Source organism: Amblyomma americanum, chromosome 7, assembly GCF_052857255.1.
Source record: "Amblyomma americanum isolate KBUSLIRL-KWMA chromosome 7, ASM5285725v1, whole genome shotgun sequence".
NCBI lineage: Eukaryota > Metazoa > Arthropoda > Arachnida > Ixodida > Ixodidae > Amblyomma > Amblyomma americanum.
This window is the reverse complement of record NC_135503.1, coordinates 119,787,542-119,814,943: the sequence shown is the minus strand read 5'-3', so window position 1 is coordinate 119,814,943 and position 27,402 is coordinate 119,787,542. Positions and strand designations below refer to the sequence as shown.

General features: G+C 45.4%; 1 long non-coding RNA gene across 1 annotated transcript in view; it reads right to left on the bottom strand.

The window, feature by feature from the left end:
- The window catches only part of LOC144097424 (uncharacterized), a 77,250-nt gene that overhangs the window by 44,010 nt on the left and 5,838 nt on the right, over positions 1-27,402 (bottom strand). The window contains exon 3 of the long non-coding RNA XR_013307014.1: positions 12,603-12,665. This is a non-coding gene — a long non-coding RNA (uncharacterized LOC144097424). The remainder of the gene's footprint in view (positions 1-12,602; positions 12,666-27,402) is intronic.

Genomic DNA, 27,402 nt, shown 5'->3' with positions numbered 1-27,402 from the left:
GTGGACACCTGAACCGCGCCGAAAGCGAAAAAATTTTCCTTCCCTTACGGCGCGGTACAGGTGTTCAGCGAGAATTGTGAGACAGGCGCCATTTCTTTTCCTTAAAACCAATTGTCATATCAATTTCCTTCCCTTACGGCCCGTTTCGGGTGCCCACCGAGATATGTGAGACAGGCGGCTTTTCCTTTCCTTAAAAAAATTATTTTGATTTTCCTTACCTTACAGCATGGTTCAGGTGTCCACCAAGATGTTCCGTGAATTATTTGGCAATGCTGCAACACGCTGTCGCGTTATGGCCTTAAAGACGAACCTTAATCCCCCTTCATGAAATTCCAAAATCAGAATGGTACCACACAATGTTGCACGAAGTGCCTCCGAAGCGCCGCAGTCCCTTTTTTCTTTCACTCCTCCCTTCTTTTACGGCGTGGTTCGGGTATCGACGGACGGGGCACTTTGTTGACCTAAGTTCGGGGCTCCGTGCCGAGGCCTGCCATTGCACTGCGGCAGGGTGAAGCACGCCACTACTCCTAAATGGAGTAGATGGGGCATGTAATTTTTGGTAATCGGGGCTCGGCGTTCGCACCATCCCCCTTTTCGAAATTAGCAATAATAATAATAATAATAATAATAATAATAATAATAATAATAATAATAATAATAATAATAATAATAATAATAATAATAATAATAATAATAATTGGTTTTGGGGGAAAGGAAATGGCGCAGTATGTCTCATATATCGTTGGACACCTGAACCGCGCCGTAAGGGAAGGAATAAACGAGGGCGTGAAAGATGAAAGGAAGAAGGGGGTGCCGTTGTGGAGGGCTCCGGAATAATTTCGACCACCTGGGGATCTTTAACGTGCACTGACATCGCAGAGCGTCTCAGCGTTTGGCCTCCATAAAAACGCAGCCACCGTGGTTGGGTTCCTGCGTATTTATGGAGGCAGAGCGCTAAGGCGCTCGTGTGCTGTGCGATTTCAGTGCATGTTAAAGATGCCCAGGTTGTCCAACTTGTTCACTTGTTCCGAAGCCTTCCAAAATCAGAATGGCACCACACATTGCTGTACGAAGTGCCTCCGAAGCGCTGCAGTCGCTTTCTTCTTCTTTCACTCCTCCCTTCCTTTGCGGCGTGGTTCGGGTGCCGACGGGTACGTGAGGAATAGAATTCCGGGGCCACTTTGTGGACCTAAAGTGTGGAGAGGAGGGAGTGGTTTTAGGGGGCGGCGCCTTCCTACTTCGTTTTATTTATGAATTCTTCTGGGATTTTAACGCGATAGCGTTAAGGGCCCCGTGTCTCAGAAAAGCCGGTGTCGTCGGCGTCAGACGTGAAGATTCCTCCTCCTCCTCATCATCATTTATTGATCCTCCTCGCAATGTACGCCACTGTCCCAACAGATAGCGCTCGACGGCAGCTCCTCCCGTTCGTCTCGTTCGGGCGCAGTGGGGCCGTGCGGGGACGCAGGAATCACGCGGTGAGCGGCGAAAAACGCAGCGCACATCCAAAGCGCGTTAACCACGAAGCGCGGAAGCTATGTTGGCGTTCATGGCATTGGCGTTTTCGAGAACGATGTGCCGACGAACTGCGACTGCAAATTGAGTCCGTGCGTTTCGGCAAGGCGCCTGGCAGCGCTTCTTCGTCGCTTGCCGCTCCGCGCGTCCGTTTCACCGTACGTAGCAGAGCGACTTGTCTAACGGGCAAGGACCGCACATATAATTACGTGAGGGACTTTCTCTCCAATAGAAAAGCGTCAATAAGTATTGATGATCGGACCTCCTCTCCGTTCAAGCTAGGTTCCAAGGGCACTCCGCAGGGAGCGGTCTTGTCTCCGCTTCTCTTCAACTTGGCCATGCGTGGGCTACCAGAGAAGCTAGACCGCATCCAAGGCATTGAGCACGCTATATACGCCGACGACATTACGATCTGGTGTTGCAGCGGTAATGAAGGGGAAATTCAAGGCCGGCTTCAGGAAGCAGCGAATGTCGTGTGCCAGCATGCGGCGAGGTATGGGTTAACGTGCGCTCCCGAGAAATCAGAGTTACTCCTGATCGACCGTGGCAAGAGGCAGAATACGGGGCTTTTGCCGTCCACTCCCTCTGTCGCCATTACGGTCCAGGGTATGAGCATTCCGATCAAGAAAGAGATCAAGATCCTGGGAGCCATCATACCCAGCGGCAACACTAACACCACTACAATCAGACAGCTCCAAGCCTATTCCGAACAAGTCTCTAGAATGCTACGCCGGGTAATCAAGAAAAGAAATGGGCTAAGAGAGAAGGAGGCCCTAAGATTAGTTCAGGCTTTCATTCTCTCTAAACTAACATACGCCACCCCGTACTTACGGCTTAGCAAAAAGGAAAAAGACCAACTAGATGTTATTATTCGAAAGGCAGTTAAGACGGCGCTGGGACTCCCTTTATGCACATCCACTAAGCGCTTACTACAGCTGGGGACCCATAACACCATCGACGAACTAATAGAGGCCCACCGTGTAAATCAAATTGTCAGGCTCTCAACATCTAAGCCTGGCAGGAAAATATTACAGAAGCTGAGAATCAGTCCACCCCGGGAAATCGCTGACAAGATCGACATGCCCATGCAGATGAGATCACACATTACGACTCACCCCCTACCGAAACGCATGGATGAGGAATATAACAGAGGACGGAGACTAGCCAGAGCTAGACACCTCTCTAAGCGCTGGGGTGGAAACAAGGACACGATCTACGTCGATGCGGCTGGACCCGCTAACGGAGTCGCGGCAATTGCAGCAGTTTCACCCCGGGGAGATATCATTGCAAGCAGCCTTATCCAAGCGGTGGATACCACATCGGCTGAAGAAGCAGCTATCGCACTAGCGATATCAAAGAACAGCGAGGCAACGGTTATGTCCGACTCACAAGCAGCGGTACGCAATTACCTCAGAGGCCGCGTTGGCGCTCCGTGTTGGGAAATTTTGGAAAGGTCTAATCTTTCCAACATCCAGATCTTCTGGACGCCAGGGCACCTCTCAACGACGGGCAATGAGGCGGCCAACACAGCTGCTCGAGCTCTCCTCCTCCGAGCATCTGGCACGCAGCCTCTCTCTGACATAGTTGACAACCCCTCACCCTCACTAAGCTACGCAGAAATTACGGAGTACTATAAGATCACAAGAAGGGAATATCCTCTTCCTCACAAAACCCTAAGTAAATATGAAGAGCACATAATCAGGCGACTACAAAATCATACTCTGCCCAATCCTTACCTAATGAGTAAATGGTACCCAGAAACCTACAATTCGCCCTGCCCCTTCTGTGGAGCAGTTGGCACACTCTTTCACGCGGTTTGGGAATGTCAAGAAAACCCAGACTTGGACAGCAATCCCGATCCGACTCATGAGCGCTGGGAGGCAACCCTTCATAGCCACATCCCACTCGACCAAAAATTGCTGGTTGAGAGGGGCCGGATTATGATGGCGACCAATGGGTTCTCGTACTGAACCCACCCAGTTTTTGTGCTCTGAATAAATGTTTTTCCTCCTCCTCCTCCTAACGGGCAAGGCGTCGCGCCGAACGAGCGATGGCGTTCCGTCGACTCCCTGGCAGTGCTGCAACACGCTGTCACGTTCCACTCCTAAAGGCGAAGCTTAGGTGCCCTCCAATTTTGTACCGTAAGCTACACTGGCCGAGGTTGACCAGTTTCGCGTGCATCCTGGAGAGCCGAGCTGCGCATACGCGAGGAGCAGTGACGTCACAAAGATGAATAAAGATCCCTGTGGGAATCGAACCTGGGAATTGAAAGCTGGGAATCGAACCAGGGCCTTTGGCATTTCAGGCGGAGACGCTGCCACTCCGCTACGACTTCTCCATGTTTAACCGTGAATAAAGGTGCGAAATAAATAAGCGCAAGGTATGCGACATACGGAAGTTGGATACAAGGCGAATCTAGCCTGCTCTAAAGAACGGAGGTAGCCTAAAAGCAGTGAACAGGAAAATAGGCATAGGGAAAAACCAGATGTATGTTTTAAGAGACAAAGAGGGCAATGCCATTAGCAATATAGATAATATAGTTGAAGTAGCCGAAGTAGACGAATGGGGTGGAGCGCATATGGCAGGTTCTCTCTGATCATGAATAGCAGGTTACCAATATCCCTCAGGAGAAAAATGTACAACAGCTGTATCCTACCGCTACTCACCTACGGGGCAGAAACATGGAGGCTAACGAAAAGGGTTCAGACTAAGTTAAGGACAGCACAGCGAGCCATGGAAAGGAAAATGATAGGTTTAACGTTAAGATACCGGAAGCGGGCTGAGTGGCTGAGGAAACAAAAGCGTTTTAATGACATCCTAGTCACAATCAAGAGGAAGAAATGGGCTTGGGCAGGGCATGTACTGCGAAGGCAAGATAACCGCTGTTCCTTAAGGGCAACGGAGTGGATTCCAAGCGAAGGCAAGCATAGCAGGGGCGGCAGGAGGTTAGGTGGGCGGATGAGATAAGCAAGTTTGCAGGCATAGGGTGGGCGCAGCTGGCAAAGGACAAGGTTAATTAGAGACATTTGAGAGGACTATGGCCTGCAGTGGGTGTAGTCAGGCTGATTATGATGATGAATGAATGAGCGGCTTTTATATATTAACTCTTCCGAACCAGATGTCGCCGCGCTTACACTACGTGTATCCTAGCCAAGAAGGGATAGGCCATCATCAATTTTTTTTGTATGTCCGCAACGCACGCAGCACGAGGCACAACGCGCACAGCGCAAGAAATAAGCTCACTCGGGTGGTTCGAAGTATCCTGGGCTCCTCAACATGACGTCACGTTGGCCGATATGGACGGGGTTTCCCTCTCCGCTGTTCTCCTCCCCTGCGCTCGCGCGGGACGCGGCAAATTTGAACGCCGCGCTTTCATTTAGTGATTGCGCCTATGTCTTAGCCAAAATCGGAAAAATAACTTCACAGACATTAAGAGAACCGATCTACTTCAGAACCCTAGGTGGTTAGCAGATTCGTAAACTGCCTCAGTATCCCTGTAAACCCATTTTGCGGCAGGGGCAGTGGCGAAGGATGTGACCGGGCTCCAGGCAGTGGTAACTGAGCGCCCGATTGTTTGGCATACGCCACACGTGCACTATGCTCATGGTGGGCCTGTTGGACTCCTGCGGCACAGAGGGTACTGCTGCGATTGGGTACTGCAGGGATGGCGCGGGAGCGACGGGGGAAAAGGCTCGCATCGCTGGCCCAAGACTTCGTAGTGCTTCGCTGTACCTCATAACGGAGGGTGCCGTGTGCGGAGCTGGGGTGGCTGCACCACTCGTCGGATTTCGTCCCGGATCACGTCCGTTACGGCAGCGACGCTTACCTGCGGAGCTTCAAAGCGAAGTTTCGCCAGTTCCTCGCGCACAAGGCTTCTTACAAGCTTCCGAAGCTCCTCGGCGGGCAGCGGCGCAGGCGTGTACTGGGAAGCGGCTGCTACAGTTGTCTGACGTCCGTAGTGCGCACCCCGTTCCTGCAGAGAATGCTCGATACCCGTTGCCTTCTTGGTGAAGTAGGACACTGTTCGTGGAGGGCCGCGTACCAGTCCGGCGAACAGCTGCTCTTTTACGCCACGCATTAAGTGGCGCACCCTTTGGGCTTCGGGCATAGCAGGGTCGGCCCGATTGAACAGTCGCGTCATGTCCTCTATGAACATCGCGGCGCTCTCGTTCGGCTGCTATGAACTCGAGCGCAGGGCGATTTCAGCTTCCTCTTTTCTTTCGCTGCTGGTAAATGTCGCTAGCAGCTCTCGACAAAACTCCTCCCAGGTGGTAAGGGAAGCTTCGTGGTTCTCAAACCACGTTTTGGCCGAGTCCTGCAGCGCAAAGTAGATGTTGCGCAATTGGCGCTCGCCGTCCCACTTATTCAAACCCACCACTCGGTCAAAGCTTGCCAACCAGACCAAACGTCCTCGAACCTGTCACTGTGGAACGGTGGCGGCGACCGATGTGCGTGAAGGACGAATGGCGGGGCATTCTCGATATGTAGAGTTGTTGGGCTAGCCGTGGTGGATGTCACGGCCCTTACAGGCGCTGTCAGTTGGCCGAACTTAGGTTGTAGGCATCGCAGACGGCGGCTCGCCTTGTGGACGGGTGCTGAGTCCACGCGTGGAGAACAGGCGTCAAGAGTGTCCTCGTAGTCAGAGTACATGGGACGCTACCCATGTGCTCCACCAAATATGTCACCGATAAACGGTTGAAGCCCACAGAGCAGGCTTAGTTAGACGTGCTGGGCGTGCAAGACAGCAGGAAGCTCGAGCGAGGAAGATGACAAACATCTAGCCCCTCCAATGCCCAAGGCATGGCAAGTCCCTGTTAAAACAGTTTGGCCGCGGTACGGCGCCACCAGATATATTCGTAATGTGGCAATATACAACTGAGTGGAGAAATATTTGCTCTCAATAGAGAGGCTTAATAGATCATTTACGGGTGAAGAATGCTGCTAGGAAATTTCCCGTTTTTTATATACACACGATGTCCAAGCTAACTTTAGCCAGGGTTTAAAAATAAGCCGCACCGCTCTAAGACAACGCCACCCATTGCATGTTACTGGCTATTGTATGGAGCAACTCACATTATTTTTGTATTGGACCTACATAATAATTAGTCGAAATTAATTAACTACACAAGCAAACGAAGATAGGCAAAAAGTCCAATCAGAAAGTTGCAGAACGGTCCGCAAACGACCCACTGAACAGTGTCTAACTTTCCATGTATAACGGATCGGATTTTTTTTTTCTCTCTGCAGAAGCCCGCGAAATACAAAAAATGCCACGTGGCATTCCCGCTTCCGCGCCAGGATTGTAGTGTTCTCAAGTGTTCCGCACAACGAACAAACAGCTCATTTAGCCGGGCGTGCTGCTGCTCATAAGATGACAGGACTGCGACGCGCGCGCTGGCTGTGCGATTACGGAAGCGCGAGCGATAAGGACTGCGCCTGTTTGTCGCTATCATACCGCTGGCGTAAATCGGACAGCCAGCTGCTGCGTCGCTGCCCTTTCGCCTTTTAAGGGGCAACACGCCGGGCTAAAAGATCTGTTAGTTCCTATCCGGAACGTTTGAGAGCACTGCAATTGCGGCACGCAGGCGGCCATGTCACGTGGTATTTTGTGTATTTCGCTGGCGTTTGTAGTCATGGAAGAAAAAGCTGATACGTAATAGATAGTGAGTTCAAAACTGTTCAAACGGAAGTTTTGCGGACCGTCTACAATTTTCTCATTGACCTTTTTCGCCTATCTCCGTTGCTGCTTGCTAAATTGGTTATTTAATATCGTGTAGTTACGCAATTAAGCGCAATATAAAAGTATTGTGACATGCTCAATACAAACGCCAGCAGCATGCATTTGGTCGCGTAGTCTCAGAGTGCCTCGGCGTATTTTTAAACCTTGGCTAAAATTAGCTGGGACACCCTGTATAATGATTTCCCAATCTTGCTGCCGTTCATCTTCCAACACTACGGCATGTGGGAACAAATGAGTAAATAAGGAAATGCAGGGATCATCTTCATGCGTTTAGCCGCCGCGGTGGCTCAGTGGTTATGGCGCTTGCCTACTGACACGAAAGACGTGGGTTCCGTCCCAGCCGCGGTGGTTGAATTTCGATGGTGGCGAAATTCTAGAGGCCCGTGTGCTGTGCGATGTCAGTGCATGTTAAAGAACCCCTGGTGGTCGAAATTTCCGGAGACCTTCACTACGGCGTCCCTCGTAGCCCCAGTCGGTTTGGGACGTTAAACCCCCGTAACCCATAACCCATCTTCATGCGGAACAACAACTCTTTAAAAATTATTTCAGAGCAAATCTGGGTGCCCTAGAGCCTGCAGACCTACACATTTGGAAAACATTTCGGTGATTCCGATAACAGCACGCACATCACTGGTGCTTTTGTAGTGTCGCTTTTTGCGACATTGTATCTCAAGATTTTGACCCTAGCTGCCAGCCAAAAGAACTTTGTCAGGAGAAATTGTGCGGACTAACTTGCAGGCTGTGCCGGCTGGTAAAATATCAGTGGCCGTTTGCCTAAGATAAGAAATTATTGGTACACGATTCTGACAGAACATCAAAGAGAAGCTCCGCTATCTAGTTCAAAAATACGCTAGGCGCAGCTCCAGGACATACCCAAACATTTTGCACTGAAGAAGATTGTATGTCTGAGAACCGCATGAGTGAGTGAGTGAGCGAGTGAGTGAGTGAGTGAGTGCGTGCGTGCGTGCGTGCGTGTGTGTGTGTGTGTGCGTGCGCGCGCGTGTGTGTGTGTGTGTGTGTGTGCGTGCGTGCGTGCGTGCGTGCGCGCGTGTGTGTGTGTGTGTGTGTGTGTGTGTGTGTGTGTGTGTGTGTGTGTGTGTGTGTGTGTGTGTGTGTGTGTGTGTGTGTGTGTGTGTGTGTGTGTGTGTGTGTGTGTGTGTGTGTGTGTGTGTGTGTGTTCACGTAGCGTAAATTACCAAAAAAGCACGACACAGCCGCCGCGGTGGCTGAGTGGTTATGGCGCTCGGCTGCTGGCCCGTAACGCGAAGGTTCGATCCCAGCCACGGCGCTCGAATTTCAATGGAGGCGAGGTTCTAGACGCCCGTGTACTGTGCGATGTTAGTGCACGTTAAAGAACCGCCCAGGTGGTCGAAATTCCCTTAGCCCTACACTACGGCGTCCCTAATAGCCTGAGTCGCTTTGGGACGTTAAACCTCCATAAATCAAACCAACCAAGCATGACACATTTCAAAATTTTTTGCACAGCACGCTGTAAACTCGCAAAAAAGCAAAGAATTTATTTAAGCGAAACAAACAATTCCACTCAACAATTTTCTTAGAAATCATTACAAAATATAGTGAAGAGAGAAATACACAATTGTACTCATGCTGAAACACTTCCGCGTTAAAAACCTAAGGACGGGCGATTACTCTAGCTATAAGATGACCATTCAAGTTTTTCAATTCGGCATTCGCTACGACCCAAATCAATGAACCCGATTGCATGAAATTATTAGACGTTCCCTAGTAATCGAGGGTTCGAGTCATTTGACGCTGCAGTGCAAGCCTATCCATTTATTCGTGCGAAATGACGTTCATTCTTTGTAGGGTAATCCTCTTCCCCAGCACTGGGTTTATTGCTGAAATTCGAATTCCCCGTCACCAGTATCTAAAAAATTGCTAAAATTGTGTGGAGCGTGGAAAATACAACAACAATTACACGATTCCTGGAGGGGGGGGGTAGAGAATAGTTATGCTAAAGGTTTGCTATAGCAAACGGATCAGTTTGGCTTACAGCAGCACTTGAAAATCATAATCAAGTACATGTGATCAGTGAATTCCCAGTACAGTGTGGGACAAAGTGGGCTCGTAGCTGCCAAAAAAGGCCCAACAACAGATTCCTAAAGCGCATCGAGATGGTGCTAAACAGCTGGCAGGCCACTGTTACTCTACTCCTGACGATGACGATGAATTTTAATGGCACGAACGCAGCTTGGACAAACAGCCCCATGGCGCGAGATACTTCATTCAACACAAGATGGGCTCTAGCACTCATTCTTCCAAGCGTGAAGCTGGTGCCACGGGAAAACATGTTTCTTTTCGAAACCGGTAGATGAATACGCATGACGATGAGACGAGGCGGATGCGCACACAGCGAGGCCACTGCTGCGGTGTACGTATTTTCTATTAGTGCTTTCATTGAACAATGAGGCTGGTACAACGAACCGCGCTTGCTACTTTAATGCTGTATTAATCAATGTGTTCGTAAAAGGTTCCACTTTCCTGCAGGAAGCGAAAGACTTTTCAATGGCAAATGCTGTGGGGTGCTCCGCTCAAAGAATATTTCAGCGACCTGTTTTTATTGCGACACTATTTGTTCGTTTGATGAGCAATTTGCAGGCACAACAGTTGCGAAACCCTGTGAAAAATTTATAATCACTTGCAACAGTATTTTCAAACACTTTATCTGAAATTAGTAGCCTCATATAAACAAGAGCACTCGCCTCCTTTTAATAGAAAATTTAGCCATCACAACACTGCAGTATTAGGGTAGGGTATAGTATAAAAATCAACAGTAGGCAACAAACCCCATGACCTGCATGGTGATCTTAATCTGTCAACTAATAACATCTGTGAGCGAAAGCAGAATTTTAATTTTCACTCTACCAATGGGCCAGAGGAATGAAATTCTTGCGCTTTTATTTCGTTTTCTGATTAACGTTTCTCTGATCTACCAGCAATAAGTTTAAAAATGAACAATATTCTTTTCTCTGATGGATAGTAAGGGGCAGCTAGGACTGTCGGTTCAGCTTCACTCCAGACCTCCCAGAGTAGGGCTGCTGAGAATTTAGGGGCGATTAATTTCACAAGAGCCATACTAGTGGTTAAAAATAAAGCTACCATGTCGTCCTCCGATATTCATGTTCACTGCGAAGCAGTACCAGTGGCTCTTGGCCAAACAATTAATGTGGATTAGCCCAGCTAGTTCAGGATATATAAAGCGAAAGCGAGATTGAGGTATCCACTGACCCACGGAGCCGGTTGTGCGCCTTTCCTTTCGTGAAAGTGAACGGCCTTTGCAAAGTTGTCAACACCAATCAACTCTATGAACGCCGTCGTCTCACTTGTGTTGTTTGGTTTTTCAGGAAAGGAAATAGCCCAGTAACCGTCTCGCATATCTCGGTGAACACCCGAACCGCGCCGTAAAGAAAGGTATAAAGGATGGAGGGAAAGAGGAATAATAATAATAATTGGTTTTGGGGGAAAGGAAATGGCGCAGTATCTGTCTCATATATCATTGGACATCTGAACTGCGCCGTAAGGGAAGGGATAAAGGAGGGAGTGAAAGAAGAAAGGGAGAGGTGCCGTTGTGGAGGGCTCCAGAATAATTGCGACCACCTGGGGATCTTTAACGTGCATTGACATCGCACAGCACGGGCGCCTTAGCGTTTTGCCTCTATAAAAACGCAACCGCGCGGTCGGGTTCGAACCCGGGAGCTCCGGATCAGTAGCCGAGCGCGCTAACCACTGAGCCGCCGCGGCGGGTAGAAAACTGAAATTGAAAGTTGGATTTTGAGGAAACGCGTGGCGCTGCGCAGCGGCGGAACACCTGTGGCTCGGTGCTACTAGTGGCACATGCGCAGTTGTCACCAGGGTGCGAGAGAGAAAATTGGCAGTGGCTTAGCTCGGCTATGCCAGGATATACGTAGCGAATGCTAACGCATAGCATGGTTAGCCTTGGTTAATCTTGATTGCAAATCCAGGTTAGTCTGATTCTCTAGCTACGTTGTCGCAATAATGACGACATAACTGTGGTTGCGGCGCACGCGAGCTCTCTTTTTCAATCCTCCTACATGTTATCAGGTATGCGACGCAGCTGGCGAAGCGAGTGTAGGCGAGCGCAACGACAAGGAACGCGGTGTGACGTCATACCAAACGGCGGCGGCGGCGAGCCGCACGGCATGACGTCATGCCAGATGGCGCGGCGAGCGCTCAAAGCAGAGTAACCGTCTCACATATCTCGATGAACACTCGAACCGGGCCGTAGAGGAAGGGATAAAGGAGGGAGGGAAAGAAGAAATAGGAAACTGAAAATTGTAAGTTGCATTTTGAGGAAAAGCGCGGCGCTGCGCAGCGGCGGAACACCTGTGGTTCGGAGCTACTAGTGGCGCATGCGCAGTTGTGACTAGAGTGCGAGAGAGAGAAATGCGCCGTGTGTCGTCACTGCTCCTCACGCATGCGCAGCACGGCTTTCCAGAAATCACGCGAAAATGCTCAACCTGCGGCCAGTAAAGCATTGGCTTTAAAATGCCAGCGTCGTCTCAGTGAATCGGCAAGTCAACACTCCACTGTCGAGAAGTTCCATCCACCACGTATCCATTTGCCTCCATCGTCCACAAGACATCCCTCCACTAGAAGCCCACGCAGTAGGGGAACAAAAAAGAGACAGTAAAATCAAATTCATAGACGGAGTATGAAAGCCAGCTGCTTTCCAGAAGCACCATCCACTTACTCAGCCCACCCACCTAGCCAAAGGGGGGCCTGCTCACACATTTTCCCCCTTGATCATTGGGCACCACGCCTCACAACCACCTTACAGATGCGCCCCCCCCCCCTACATCCTCCACAAAAATGCTGTCAGTTGTGTGCAGCCCCCACTTGGAGTAAAATAATTCATTAGACTAATAACACCTATGTAGGAGACAGTGGAGCACAACGTGACACAAATTTGAAAATCGTGATTTCATTTTTATTGTTCAATGGTATCAAAAAACTGGCACTGGCCAATTATATCCCATTGTATTGGCCTCACGCCCACCAAATGTGATAAGGCCATTTGAAGAAGAACGCAGTAAAATTTTATGATATTCACTATTTCAGTGTGGGATTTTGCGCCACCTCGCTGAGCAAAATGCGACAGGCTTTTAAAGTTAACATTCTTCTCATCCTGCAATGAATGCTCCTGATTTTTTTTTCATTTCTTCTTCTGCAAAGTGCGATTGCCACGTCATGGATTTCAGCCCACGACTGTGCTTTCAGCAGTATAACTGAAATCGCTGATAACAGGACAGAGAGCCATTTTAGGGCTGGAGCGCCCCTCTCCCAGTAATGGGCAGGAACGGTCACTTACGTCGGAAGCTGCCAAGAGCTGACGTGCCTCGTACAGAGTGTCCAGCTGTCTTTTCGCCGCCTCCTGCGTCGGGAACAATTGGTACCTTGAGCCGAGTTCGGCCATCGAATTTGACATTAAAAATACTAATACTTATTTTGCATAAACGCTCGAATGTATAATAGGCAAAATTACGGCCCCAGAATAATATCACCAGCAAACAACCTAATGATTCGATAATTATCAGAGAAAGTACAGCTGCGCTTTCTTCAGCTTGGAACCCATTCTGCTGATTAAGCTACGTACTCACGCTCAATTCCGCCTTCTGATACCCACTGGACTATTGTCAATTCTCCTCTGTTTACCACTTCATCCAATGCCCATTTCTGCCTCTGTGCTTATCATTCCTCTGTGCACGGATTGTTCGCAAAGAAAACACAATATTTTCAGGGCCTTTTCATTACAGGGCAGCAAATATTTACGAAGGATGCCGTTATAAAGTTTTCAGAATGGTTATCACATCCTCGGTTTCTTTATAGCGCGCTGAAGTTTGAGGTTTGTTTACACTTCAATGCATGTTCTCGTGTTATCAACTATACGAAAGGAGAAACGGAAGCTAAACTGCCAGGGGGACTTCCTGTTACAGAGCAGAAAAAAAATCAATCGATATGTTATGCACCATTTAAAAATATTGTTCAAAGCGCAAAAAAGCACAGGCTACCATGCTAGGTGCCGAGTAAATAAGATTGAAGCGTGCTGAGTTTACTCTGTTTTTCTTCGGATCCTATCAGAGGCTTTAAATCCTGCTGATTCCCAACAGTTCGAAGCACCGTTCCATTTGCTACCGTCCTGGGGATCAGACAGCATTCTGTTTGGTGATAATAATTGGTTAATAATAATTGGTTTTTTGGGGGAACGGAAATGGCGCAGTATCTGTCTCATATATCGTTGGACACCTGAACCGCGCCGTAAGGGAAGGGACCTGGTTCTGTTTGGTGGGCACTTTAGATTTCCTGAAATTGTTTGAAAAAATAAATTACCTGCTTCATTAAGCAAATTCAGTGAACACTAAGCTGAGCTTTTGAAGTGCCACTGAGCGACTGTGGTTTTAGTCGGTTTGGCAATTTACGTACGAGATATAGGGGCTTATGCGCTCAAACTTTTGAATTTTTTTTGCTGGAGTTGAACGTCCCAAAGCGACATAGGCTATGAAGGACGCCGCAGTGAAGGTATCCGAAACTTCCGACCAGTTGGGGTTCTTTAACATGCAAAGTAGACGGGCCTCTACATTTTAGCCTCCATCGAAATTCGAACTTTTGATTTTGTTCTCTGCAATAACCCAATAAGTTTTCAAATTGATTCTGTATTTTACACTTTGAGACAGGATTTGACACTGCTTCACGTGTTGTTGTTGGTTTACCTGTTTTGCGTTCTACACTGGCTACTTTTTGGATAGAAAACAATTTGTTATAGTTAGCGGTACATTCTGTTTATATTTTAATTAAGACGTCGGGTGTGCCACAGGGGTCGGTTCTACGGCAGCTACTTTTGTGAATCTTTATTATTGATCTCACCGAAGCAATATCATCCCATATACACCACTACGCCCCTTACTGTGTTCTTTACAAATGTATTCATAATCAAGAGATGTTATCATTTTTCAAAGCATTCTGAATTAAAAGGCCTCATGGCGTGATTTGTGGAGAATTCCCCTAAGCTTAAGAAAATTTGTGAAGTGCAGTTCACATGAAAACGATAGACCTTCCCCGTCCCAGAACCACATAACTGGCAACTTTCAGTTATGCAACATACACATAACTGCCAACTTCTTAACAGTGTTCATAATTTTAGGTACTTAGCTGTATCTTTCTCGTCCGACTGTTCATGGGAAAGACATGTAAATATTTGATTAACAAATCTAGTGCTCTAATAAATTTCTTTAAACGAAACTTCCAAAGTGCTCCTCTGAGCCTCGGAGAAGCATTTTATCGCACTAATATACGCCCTATTCTGTAATATGCAAGTCCAATGTGGCACCCACGTAAGCAAATCAAGACTAACTAGAACGCAGTCATAGCCGCACTGCACGTTTCGTCACTAAGAAATATGACGTTGGCTCCAGCATACAAAACATTAGAACAGATCCTGGCTGGTAACCCTTGTACCAAACGATGAAATTCTTGATGTTGAAATTTTCCCCTAGACTATGTAATGCCGACATTTGGTATAGAGAAAACTATTTACTTGATGCACCCGCCATATATTTTCTCTACAACTGATCGCTAAAAAATATGTTCAGAGTGATTGCTTACTACACGAATGTTTGTGCTCATTCATTCTCCTTTTTAAAAGGAAAGGAATGGAGTCGTTTGGCCGAAACAGTAAGCAATGTTCAATTCACTATGTTCTCCTGAGCCTTGGTGCAGGTCTGTAGTCTGTAAATTAGTTGCATAATTTTTTATTGTACGTGGTCTTCCTTACTGTCCTTGACTTCTCTTTTTTGCAGATGACACACAACGCTTGCAATGCTCCGGCAGTAATGCCCCATGGGTGATGTGGGCATATGCATACATACATAAATATATAAAAGTCTATCAGATCTTTATACTTAAGAAGCAAAAAATTCCATCAAGAAATTAATGATAAATATGAATAAAAGAAAAGGAAAAAAAGGAAACAAAGCACATCAGGCCCAGTAAGTAGTAATGTAAAAAAAAATTAAGCACACTACAGCAAGCAATTGTAGCAAGTAAAAAGAAGAAAATACAAAAATCTAACTATTAGAGACTGCAATAGTGGTAAACAGATGGTTCTCCGAAGAGCTGTGAAAATAATGTTGCGTGTGAGATAATTTGACGATTTTTGGTAATGCAGTCTATGAGATGACGGCGAAATAAATCCTTTTCAGTAAGTAGTGCTGATTTTTGGTAAAAGCAGATTATTATGTTGACAGAATCTTGTGTAGATTAAATTAGATAATCGCGTTGAATGAAAGCCATTCAGATTACTTGCGTTGCCACGAACGCAGAAGATAATAGTAGCTAATTTGTTGGTAAGTTACAGTGACAGTTGTAGAATGCCAAGGTTGTAACAAAAATGTGGAATGGAAGCTCTTGGTTGACTGAATGTAATAATACGAATAGCTTGCTTCTGAATGTGAATGAGACAGTATAGAGATGTGAAATATGTGTTAGCCCAAAGTGATAATATGTAAAGTGAAGGTGTATAAAAGACTAGTAAAATGAGCAGGTAATTTCCGGCTGAAAATAGTGCCGAGCTTTATTTACACGCGGTTGCCAAAACATATTTTATACACAAAATACTTAGCATGGAGATTATTTAAATGCCAGTCAAGGAAAACACCAAGAAAGGTTAGCGAATTAGATGAGTAAAGTGTATGAGTAAGAAAAGAAAGGTGACGCATGGTCGCAAGTCCTCTATTCCAAGTGCGAAAAATGAAATTTGTTCTGCCAGGGTTCATATCTAACAGCTTATCACGCCGACACGCGACAATATTTTTTCGATCGCATTTAACTCTTTCGTTAGAATGTAAATGTCATTGTCAGTTGAAAATGTAGTGCCATCGGCGTACAGTCCAGACTCAGAATTGGTAAGGCATTTCGGCAAATCATTATTATATAAGACAAACAAGACCAATATTGCACCCTGTGGAAGACGTCGGTTTATTATTCTTCAGTCTGAAAACTTGTTAGCGAATTGAACTAACTGAAATGTGCCACAGAGACAGCTGCGCAGAAGAGCAAGGGATGTACCGCGCACACTTAGCGCATTCAGTTTCGAAAAAAATATGATTAATGGCGTCGAAAGCCTTTGCATATAAAAAAAAAACAACGTCTATGCGCAGAGTCCCTTGTCAATGAAAACTTGAGAAAATCAATGAATTCAAATATTGCTAGTTCGATTGAATAAATACACCTAAAGCGAAATTGACGAGGGGTTAACAGTTTGAATTCTAGCAGGTAAGCCATTAAGCAGGTGGAGGTTAGCTCTTCAAATAGCTCATTAAAAAAGAGGGCAATATGGCTCTTACATGATAGCTACAAATCATTGTTCGGTCCACATTGTTGAAAACTGGAGCGACTGTTCCTTGTTTAAGTTGATTAGGAAAATTTTGGGTACTCAAAATCTTTTGTTTATTCTCCATGGAAGAGTAACAGCTATTAAGCAGGATTAAGCAGGAAGCCTTGTGGCAAGTACCGTAATGTCACATCCACTCAGCCGCAGCGCTTGGCTTTGCAGTGGAAGAATGGGACGACATTCCTATTCACACCGGATGTTTGAAATTTCAATGGATAAGCATTGCATGGCTATGTTTGCGGTTTCATGTCATCACGAGCTTGTCATCACGATAACGTTCTAATAAATTGAGTTATAAGGAAACAAATGTTTGCTTTAGATAACAATGAAAACATCTCGCAGGGGAAATAATGGGGCGCATGTGGGGTAATTAATTGGAGCCAAAAATCTCCAAAAAGTGGGTGGGGCCGGTGCAAGAGTGGCGCAAAATTTCGGACCAACGGAAGTGGATGAAGCTAAAGCGTGGCGCAAAATTTGAAAAAACCGGAAGTGCTGACGGAGTGAAGCGTGGGGCCAAATTTGAAAAGTTTGAAAACTCAAAATAGGCAATGACGGAACTCCATTATTTTAGGCAAAGAGGGGTGAGGAGGCGTCAGCGCTTACACATTCCTCCAATGTGGGTGCCGCAGGGATGTCATAATTTTTCGGTTCAGATTTTAGTTTGCACTGCCGCCAAAGATACTTGATTTCATTCTCTGCAAATTGATTGTACCGATGGGGGGAGATTGTTTGCGTGATAGTGTGCAATAAATTGCCGTTATTTCTCTAAAATCATCTAATCAATCTTGTTAATATTGGCATAAGGTACATCAATAAATTACGGTGTTGAAGGGTGTCAATATCGAAACGCGGACAAGTTATTTTTTTTAATTTGAGAATTGGAATCATGATTCACGATATCGAACGTGAACAAAACGCTTTCTAAAGCCCTTTCGAGAGTGCCCTTTCCGACAGTCCCCTTTTGTAAAATGGCGTAACTCGACTAAAAAAATGCAGTTTACGTCTTTTATGCTTAGAAAATGTCAGCGGGATTCCTCTGGCGGTACCACTAGCACGGACGCTATTTTAGCTGTGTGAAATTGTACAAAGCAGGATTCAAGTACCATCAAAGGCGCGTTTAGTATGTTCGATATTTCAAATTACGATGTCGATGCAGAAATTTTAGAAACTTGGCTCGTCTTCCATGCTGAAGGCCTTCAATATAGAAATTTAATGCTGAGACTTAAAACCAAAAATAACAAGAATAGTTCAATTCAATTAATCATTTCATTGGGCAGTATTCAATGTAACATATAATGGACCATAATTTGCAGATGCTGGCAAGATGGTGTGACCAGTGGCGGTGACCATAAACTTTGAGAAGACTGTTGTGCTTAGTTTCACGGATAAAATAATATATTTGGCTTGGTTTATGGGGGTTTAACGTCCCAAAGTGACTCAGGCAATGAGAGACGCCGTAGTGAAGGGCTACGGAAATTTCGACCACCTGGGGTTCTTTAAAGTGCACTGACATCGCACATTACACGGACTAATAAATTTGACTTTCAATATCACATCAACAGGAATCTAACTATACAAGTAACTTATATAGATATTTAGGCGTAACAATAACATGAAGATTAAAATTTACGACGCACGTCGAGATTATCTGCTCCGCAGGACGTAAAAAACTGGGCTTTCAAAACATCGCATGGGAACATGTCCCCGCTCATTGAAACTTACATCATAGAAGGCATATGTCAGATCTGCGCTTGGATATGCCTGAGCGGCATGGAACCCGCATACGTCAAGTGCCATTGAGAAACTCAAGAAAAATTTAACGCTTGGCAGTTCGTTGCATTTATGACAGATACAAGCACCGCGACTCACTCTCATCTATGCTGAGTCTTGCTGGCCTAGATTCTCTAGACGAAAGCAAACCCGACTAACCTTCCTTCAATCCTGATATCTTTTCAAAGTTAGCATTAATTCCGAAAACTGCCTCATTAAAGACTCGTCAAGATCCTCTCGCCACAAACACCATCGTACCATATCTCGTGTATTTGCATGAACAAACTCGTACAAATTCTCGTTTTTCCTACGGACGTTATCAGACTGGAAATCACCACAGATCAACATACCATTTTTATCGTCCAGAAGTTGACGTGTGATTGACTGAACTACAATTTGCCTTTCATTGTGATTATCAATGTGCTACTGGAATATGTATTGTTTATTTTCCCGCTACCTCTATATTGATTTAATGCTGTGTTGTGTTGGATTTGATTGGCTATATTGAGTTAATAACATCTGTTGCCTGGGCGTGATATGCCAGCTGCATTTCCTAAATAAAGGAATGTTAGGCGTTAACACCAAGAAATAAAAGTGCGTATATAATATCACTTTAATACCAGAAATTTTATTGCGTTTTACCATACAAATAATATCCGCTTTGTTGTGCAATCCACCTGCGCATGAGGCGCCAATGTATCTTTAACAGCTTTTCAAAATCTGTGCTGAATAATCTGAAACACAATGCATTCTGGCGGTACAGCGACCACGTTTATAACCGTCCTTTTTCTTTGTCAGACTTACTTCCGCTACCTTCCGCTTCGAAGCAATCTCCACTCCATGCCAGGGTACATTTGCTTGGGTGTTCTATCGCGGAGTTTATTCCAATACAATCTCCTTCGAATCTGGAAGTAAGTTGTACAGAAGCCGGGCTTCCCAGCTATAGGTGACCGAGAGTTTATAAACGTAGTGTCCAAGGGTTGTTCAAACTAAGCTAAATTACGAATTACTGATCAAGGGCTCTAGAATGATATTAAACATTGACGGATTGGTTGTTCTGTAGAAGCGAGCAATGCGTTTCGTTGAAAACCTTTAGCAATTAGAACACACAGGCCCGGTGTTTCTAAAATATAACGTGCTGTAACTTAACCCGTTGTACGAGCCAAAACATGCGACATATACTAGAAATTAAATTATACGACATCCACCTAGACTATCCGACTTGCGCTTTTCTAGTAATACACGGTAAAATATGAGACATAGCTTCTTTGAAATGCCTGTCCGCCCCCTCCCCCCCCCCCCCCTCGTAAAAACGAGTTATGGTGCCCGAACATTGATTCATTTAATACCTAACTTTCTGAACACCCACGCATCTTTCTTTGACATCTTGCAGCAGTTCACATCACTGGGGAGCTTTAAGCAGGCCGGCCCTCAAAACTTACAGGCTGTCTTATTCAGTGCCATCTTCAAAATCTACTGTCATGCCAAAAATATATGTGTTCGAAAATTTGCTAAAGTGTGTTTTTAGCGTATTTATTATTTTTCATTTTCCATTAATCCCTGTGTAATAATGTATTCCTTCACTTGTTCTTGCGGAGAAGTGTATGGGTGACAGGGCCACCGTCAGGCAGACTGCATTTGCCTTTTGCCCTGTATTCCAAGACAAAAGTGTGTTTTAAAGGATGCTCCAAATAGACGTCACCATTTTCGTTCAGATTCCTGTGGTGAAGCCAGTGTTGTTTTGGGAGTGTGTGTTGAAATTGAAATTCAAAGGGCAACCCAAGAGCTTTTCAATTCGGCGAGTTCAAAAGGACGAATATATGAACTTTGTACAAGAAGCACGGGGTGTCATCTTGTGCCAGGTGTTTAAAGGGACAGTCCACCTAATTTTTGCTGAATATTTTTCTTGGCGGCAGTTGAAAATTCCTTCTCCGAATAAGTCCCATACCAGGCTATGATGTTGTGGAACATGGCAGAAGATGTGAAAAAGTAACTTTTAGTGCGAAAGAGCCATTGCGATGGGTAAACCCTGAGCAATGCCTCGCGATGTAGAGGGTTTGTGCCAAGTGCAATAAACAAATAAAAATCAATCAAGTAGGCATCCGCGACTAGCATTCGAACCCGTGGCAGCGCGAACAGATCGTCTTCGCTGGCCAATGCGCGAGAGCACTAGGTTGTCGCCGCAGCCGAACACGCCTCGTGTTAAACTGGAAAACACTTTCGCGCTGTGAATTGAACATCGTCGTTATAAACTAATAGTACCATCATGCTAATATACGCGCTTCCAGCTATGTAGCGGTTGTGACAGAATGACGTGCGCTGCATGCATTGGCGTGGACAACGTTGTGGCAAAAGCACTGCACTAGAGCAATACGGGTTGGCGTTGACAGCGTTGTTGCATAAACACGTCACTGGAGCGTAGGCCGCCGGCATACATTTGGTAAACTGGCATTGACGATGAAAAAGCTGAATACGCGCATAACTAGTTTCCTGGGTAAGCGGAAAGCTCAATCGCGCTTTCAGATACGTGGCGGTGATGTCCAGCTGCAAAAAACTATGCTTTCTCACAACGTTTCGTGCTTAGCAATGCTAAACCGCGAGCCATATTTTTATATGGGGGCGTCGCCTAGCCGTGGGCGTTGGCGGGTAGCAAGAATGCGGACCCCTCTAATGACTTTCTTTTTCTACCAGCTTCTGGTTTCCACCTGAACTTCACCTGCTGTTCTGACAGAACACCCTGCCATCGTGTCCCAGACGGATGATATCGCCCGCACCGAGCTGAAGACGGCGACAGTGGACCAACAATTTCTTGTTTCCGTATTCCGCTTTGAAACCCCACCAGTGCTCCTTCTGCCCTGGTCAACCACATCACCAAAAGCATTGCCGGATATGCTGCAATTAGTGACCAGTCATAGCATGCACCTTTAAGTGGGCGTTGGCCGGCAGTAAGAGTGCAGGAGCTTCTAAAAAGTTTCTTCACTCATGTTCAGGCTTCCTTCATACTCCTTGCATTGTAAGCACTCGAGTAATCGCAACTTGCTGGCTCGTCCAACTCCCCCCCCCCCCCCCCCGTTCTGTCGCCTTTGGTTGCTGATTGTTTTCATGTATTGAAAACGTTTCTATTGTCCGGTGATGTGGAAGTAAACCCCGGTCTATTTAATACCGAAGTAAATAAAGGCAATGTTGAAGTACTTTCTGCAATAAAAGTTCTCGCCTGTGCGATGAAAGCGCGTTACGCTGATGTGATGTCTTCAGTTGATGAAGTAAAAGCTTTTCAGAAGAAAACGAGAAGAAAACCTGAAAACCAGCCGGAAGAAAACGTGCGCACGGTTCTTACAGACCATTTTTCTTTAGAAGTTTCTGCGGATGCAGTTTCACGAGCGCATAAACTTAATTTTTTTTTTGGCGTCGACAAACAAAAAACTGACAAAAAGATTACGGCTGTGTAACGCGAGGTTCAGTGACAGCTGTTAAGGCGTTTAATCTTGGGTTTATGTTGCTGGCGCACAGGTGTAGTGGTCACGTGTTGCACCCCTGCGCTGGCAGGCGGCGGTTCCAAACAGAGCCACCCGTAGCCTTATGCGGCCCAGGTTACCGTCGGCTCAGCCACTGGGTGCGACAATGGCGGACGACTACGACGCCGAACCCTTGGACGGGCGCCTAACAGCCATCGCTGTAAAATCGCCCTATAGTTGTGAAGTTTGCTTCATTTAATACAAGAGAGAGTGTTTTAGCACGCAGGTCTAAACTTAAAGGTACAAGGGTTGTCCTACAGGAAGTTTTTTTAAAAGTAAGGAGGCAGTTACGTAAAAAACTCATAGATTTCTCCAAGTCTATCACTCAACGCTAGAGCCTAAAGTATTACAGACTATACATAAACAGAAAATGCTACATCTACTGCAATGAAACTGATAACGTCTACGAATTAGATTCACCTAGCACGTTCACCTCTGATAACTTCACATTTTCTTCAGATCCACAACACGTTGAAGATTCTCCTAGTGCTCTTGCCTCTGATAATGCTGCAACTCCTTCACCACACCCACCTGATTCTCCGCCCTTGGAATCAGTGGCCGTTCAGGCGAACAGTATCGGGTACTATTCATTCCTCCTTGGGAACGTAAGAAGCATAGTAAACAAGCGTGATACCTTATCATGTTTGATGGACACATGCGTAGCTGATATCGTCGTTTCAACCCAGGTTTGGTTGTCCAGTAATGTCCACAGTTTAATAATTTTCTCATGAGAAGAAATACACAGTGTACACACATGACCGTAGTGCCCAAACAGGGGGTGGTATCTTGACTGACGTTTCTGAAGGTATAAATTCTCACGTTGTCCCGATACAATCAGAGTTGAACTTTGTAGATGTGTTACCATAAACCATCAAGATGTCACTGTGCGTGTTATCGGCTTCCGCTTTCTGGCACTACATTTTGTGATGTGCTGCTAGATTGTCTGAACAAAGTTGTGTCCAGATGCCCAAAAGCGCCGATTTTGTAGCGGGTAGATTTATATTTTTCAGGCATTCAGTGGTGTCTTCTCAACCCCGTCTTTATAATTAATCCGAGTGCGTAGCTTTCGTTGACCTCTGCTCCACATTTAACCTATCTCAGCTCGCGTTACCACCTCATGTGCAAACGTGCTCGACCTTGTGTTCACGAACTGCCCCGATTGTGTCTATTCCCCAACTCTACTGCCAGGTTTAAGTGACCACTTCACAATCGACTGCACTATGCCATCATTCTCATGCCGCCCTTCAAATTAGTTAAACATAATCCCCGATTACTAGAGAGCAGAATTTCAGGTCAACAATATTTTTTTAAAAGTTTGCTGACGCGTTCTTTACGCCATTGGGAACGCACCGGGCATGAGAACAAAAGGTTTTTTAAAACGCAGGCCAAAGCGCTCATCGACAGGTATATTCATCTGCGGCGAATATCTAGCAAGAGACGTTCGCCCTACCTTAACCCATCCTTGAAACTCCTATGAAATAAGAAAAAGCGCATGCTTAACAATGACAGAGCAAGGTTAGCCTATCAATCTACCGCAGTAGAGTATAAACATGCCTTCGACCATGCCAAATACGATCATCTTCATACATCCCTTCCTTTATTACTTAATTCAAGCCCACGCAAGTCTTGGGGCGTTATCGGCATGTGTGAATCTAAAGAATTTCGCCTGAAGGATGATCAAGGATTTTTCGTTTCTGATAGGGAGTGCTGTATCCTGCTAAATAAAACATTTTCATAATCCTTTTTGCGCGCTGCACCAGTTACCTTCAATACTATTTCTGCACCTGACTTCTTGCAGATGGACGCCGTTCTTTCGACTAGGTAGGCATTTCTAAACTCAGCCAAGTTACGAAAATTTCATCGTCAGCTGGTACCGTTGGTTTTACGGCGAAAGCCTTTAATGTCACATACTCGCGGTGTCCGTCCGTCAGTGACACTCTTTAACTCGATGAGACAAAAAATCTTTGTCCACAATGGGATTCAAACCACTATACTTCCGTCCCGCAGCTGAGCGTGCTAACGACTACGCTACTTCTTTTTTTATCTTTATAGCTTGTTTTGACAGTTTACAACAGATCCCAAACATGTTCAGCGCTGCACTTGTACTCAAGAGTCAATAGCGGACATGCGTTTCACTCACATTGAAAATTAAAAATTGTTTCAAAAAACGCAACTCTCCCATCAACTCGACAACTTCATCTCCAAAACATAGCTCCTTGTACACTTCACGCAGCTTAAATATGTTTTTTTTTATGTAATCTCGGACAGACCACGCATCTTCATCGCAGTGTCGTACAGCCGTCCTGCTCCGCCAATTGGTGTGCAGGCCAAGAAAGAAAATTACGTCGTATTTGTAAACATCTGGCTTAACGTCCAGGAATCGTATCCCATTCGGTGTCAAGGATAAGTTTTTCTTTATTGTACGCTGCAGCACGTCCCAAAAGAGCAGCGCATCCCAGCAATCAAAAAAGGCGCGTTTTATAGACTCCGGCTTGTGACACAAGCAATCAACACTCATGGTAAAAGCAATCCCTTCTCCTCCATCCATGTTTTAACCGGCAACGTACTAGTGTGCAGCTTGCAGAAAAAGGTCTTCACACCCGCTCGCTTTACCATTTTTCTTACTCTTTTTAAAACATTTCCTCCTTGGCCTCCACTATACAGAGTTCGATATTTCGTATCGGGGAAGACAGAGTCAAGCAATTCTTTCAGCAATATCTTACGCGTGACATTTTAAAGGTATTACAACTGAACCGAGCTTTTAGAAACCGGAAAGCAAAGATCATTTCTTTCAAAAATCTACTTGCACTGTATCGCCTCCCGTCTACAGTGAAAATAACATAATTTGACAAAGTCGAAGAAAGCCTCACTCAAATAAATGTCCTTAGGAAAGGGTCGCGTTGATCTCGAAGAAACATAAATCTTGACACCCCATGCCTCAGGTACAAGTGTGGCAAGCAAAGACCCCCTTTTTTCAAACGCAGAAATAAATTATCACGTTTCGTCCTCTTTTATGAAGACTGCAAAACAAAAACTGTGAAGAGACGATTAAAATTTTGAAAGCTAAGTCGAGAGCACGAAACGACCTGCAACAAATAGCACACTTTGTAAGCCAGGTATACACTACATATGTTTGCGCGCGGAAAACTGGACAGTTCCTTTCCCGACCATTTTTGTGTACGCGCAGACAATTCTGGAATTTTCTCCTTCCAAAAGTCCTCGTTATCTCGATACTTGTCAAGAGGAACGCCTAGGTATTTGGAATGGATATGTGACCATTTTACACTTGCATGAAACAAAGGCGCTGATGTCCAGTTCCCATGCCAAAGGACCGCACATTTGTCCAGATTAACAACGCCATTGGTTACATCGCAAAACCTTCGAACAACCGACATCGCATGTTCTATGCTGCTGTGGTCGCTACAAAAACTTGCCGCATCATCGGCATAATCCAGTACTTTAATTCCACATGTTTCTAGTTCCGGAAAAGTGGCTCTAGGTACACAGCGAAAAGTAGCGGTGACAATGGGCAGCCTTGCCGCACGGATGCTGTCACGACAACTCTGTCTGTGAGCTCTCGGTTAACAACCACATTCGTGGTATAGTTACTATAAGCCATTTTAACCCCTTTTAAAATTACTTCTCTAACACTGACATGTTCAAAAATTTTAAAAAGAATGTCCTTACATACACGGTCAAAGGCCTTCTCTAAATCAATCTGCAACATTGCGACTCACCTAAAGTCAGCGTCACACCATTCCAGTATACTTCGAGTGACATGAACATTCGTGAAGATGGTCCGCCCTTGAATTCCACGCATCTAGTTGGGGGCAACCAAGGTGTTTATAACGGATTGTAAACGTTTGGGTAATACTTTCATAAAAACTTTATAATCGACATTAGTAAACGTTATCAGCCGATAACCAGTAACTTGCTTAAGCTTAGCAGGATTGTCAGTTTTGGGTATAATTACTTTAGGTGCACGACAAAACGACGGTGGTAATATACCCATTCTAAATGACTCTTCATAAATGCGTTGTAAAATGAGAGCAGTTTTTCGTTTTAACGCCTTATAAAATTCCGCTGTTATCCCATCAGGACCTGGCGATTCCCCAAGTGGAGCTCATCAATAGCGTATTCCAATTCTGCTGTTGATAAGTCAGCAGACAGGATGTCAGTGTCTTAACTGGTCAGTTGGGGCAATAGATTTAAAAATTCAGCCTGAAAGGCCGGTACATCCGCGGATTTAGATGCGAAGAAACCATGGTAATACTGACAGAAAGGTTCCGTTATTACCTTCAGATTATTACCTCGTTATTACCTGTCAGGGTACCTTTGTTTTCAATTTCTACGATATCTTTCCTTCTAGCGTACCTTGTTTCTGTCGTCAAATTCCGCCTACTGGGTATATCATCTGCCAGCAAGCAATCCGTTCGTGCACGGATTGCAGCTTCCTGAAACCTTGTCACATCAATAGCCTCAAGCTTTGCTTTAACTTCGCTGATAAGATCAGTTGATAGTCTCGGAGCCCTATTTTCCTCTATAATTATTTCTTTCAAAATCTGTTTTAGTTATTTTGTTCAGCTTTTTCAGCATGTTTGATTTCTATGGACCTTTCGATAGCCCTCATTTTGACATCAACTTTAAATCGCTCCCACTTTTCTGCCCAACTTTTCTTATAACTCAACCAAACTTTTCCTAACACATTCTTTGTCTGTAAAAGAAACGTATCGTCCTTTAATAATTTGGCATTGAGCTTCCATAAACCCCAACTGAATTTTGCTTGATGAGTCAGGCTCTTTCCCATGGTGAATATGATACTACAGTGATCGATAAATGTAACCAGTTCGACGATGTAGGTATCACAAATCGCTGCTAGCTCAAGGGAAACGTAGCTCTATCTAGCCTAGCATGACTAGGCCCTGGGAAGTGCGTATTATGGCGTATCATTCCTACCTTTGCAAACTGGGCTACGTCTTGAAGTGAATAGTTTTTAATGTTTTTCTTTCAAGGAAACAGCACTTTCGCTTTCGGTAACCGCTGAGCTTGATCTTTCATCTGCACTGAGAACACAATTAAAATCCCCCCAAAAGAATGACAAGTCTATTACATTCGATGTACGCACACAGTTCGTGGAAGAACAAAAGATGTTCACGCGATTTTGTAGGAGCATACACACAGATAACTCTCCAATTTTCCTCCCCGTACAACAGATCACAGAGCGCGAACCTTTCCCTCGTTCAACACACAACTGCTTGTTCCTCAATACCAAGTTAGTTCTTAACAGAACACAGCCCGCAGGTGTCCCCACTGTGTGACTAGCACGCATGTTATAACGCGACTTAAACTGCGCAACCATAACGTCCATAGCTGCTAGTCCATGTACGTTTAACGTGCCGTGCTTTATTTTTCACGGAAGACAAGCCATTTTGAGAATC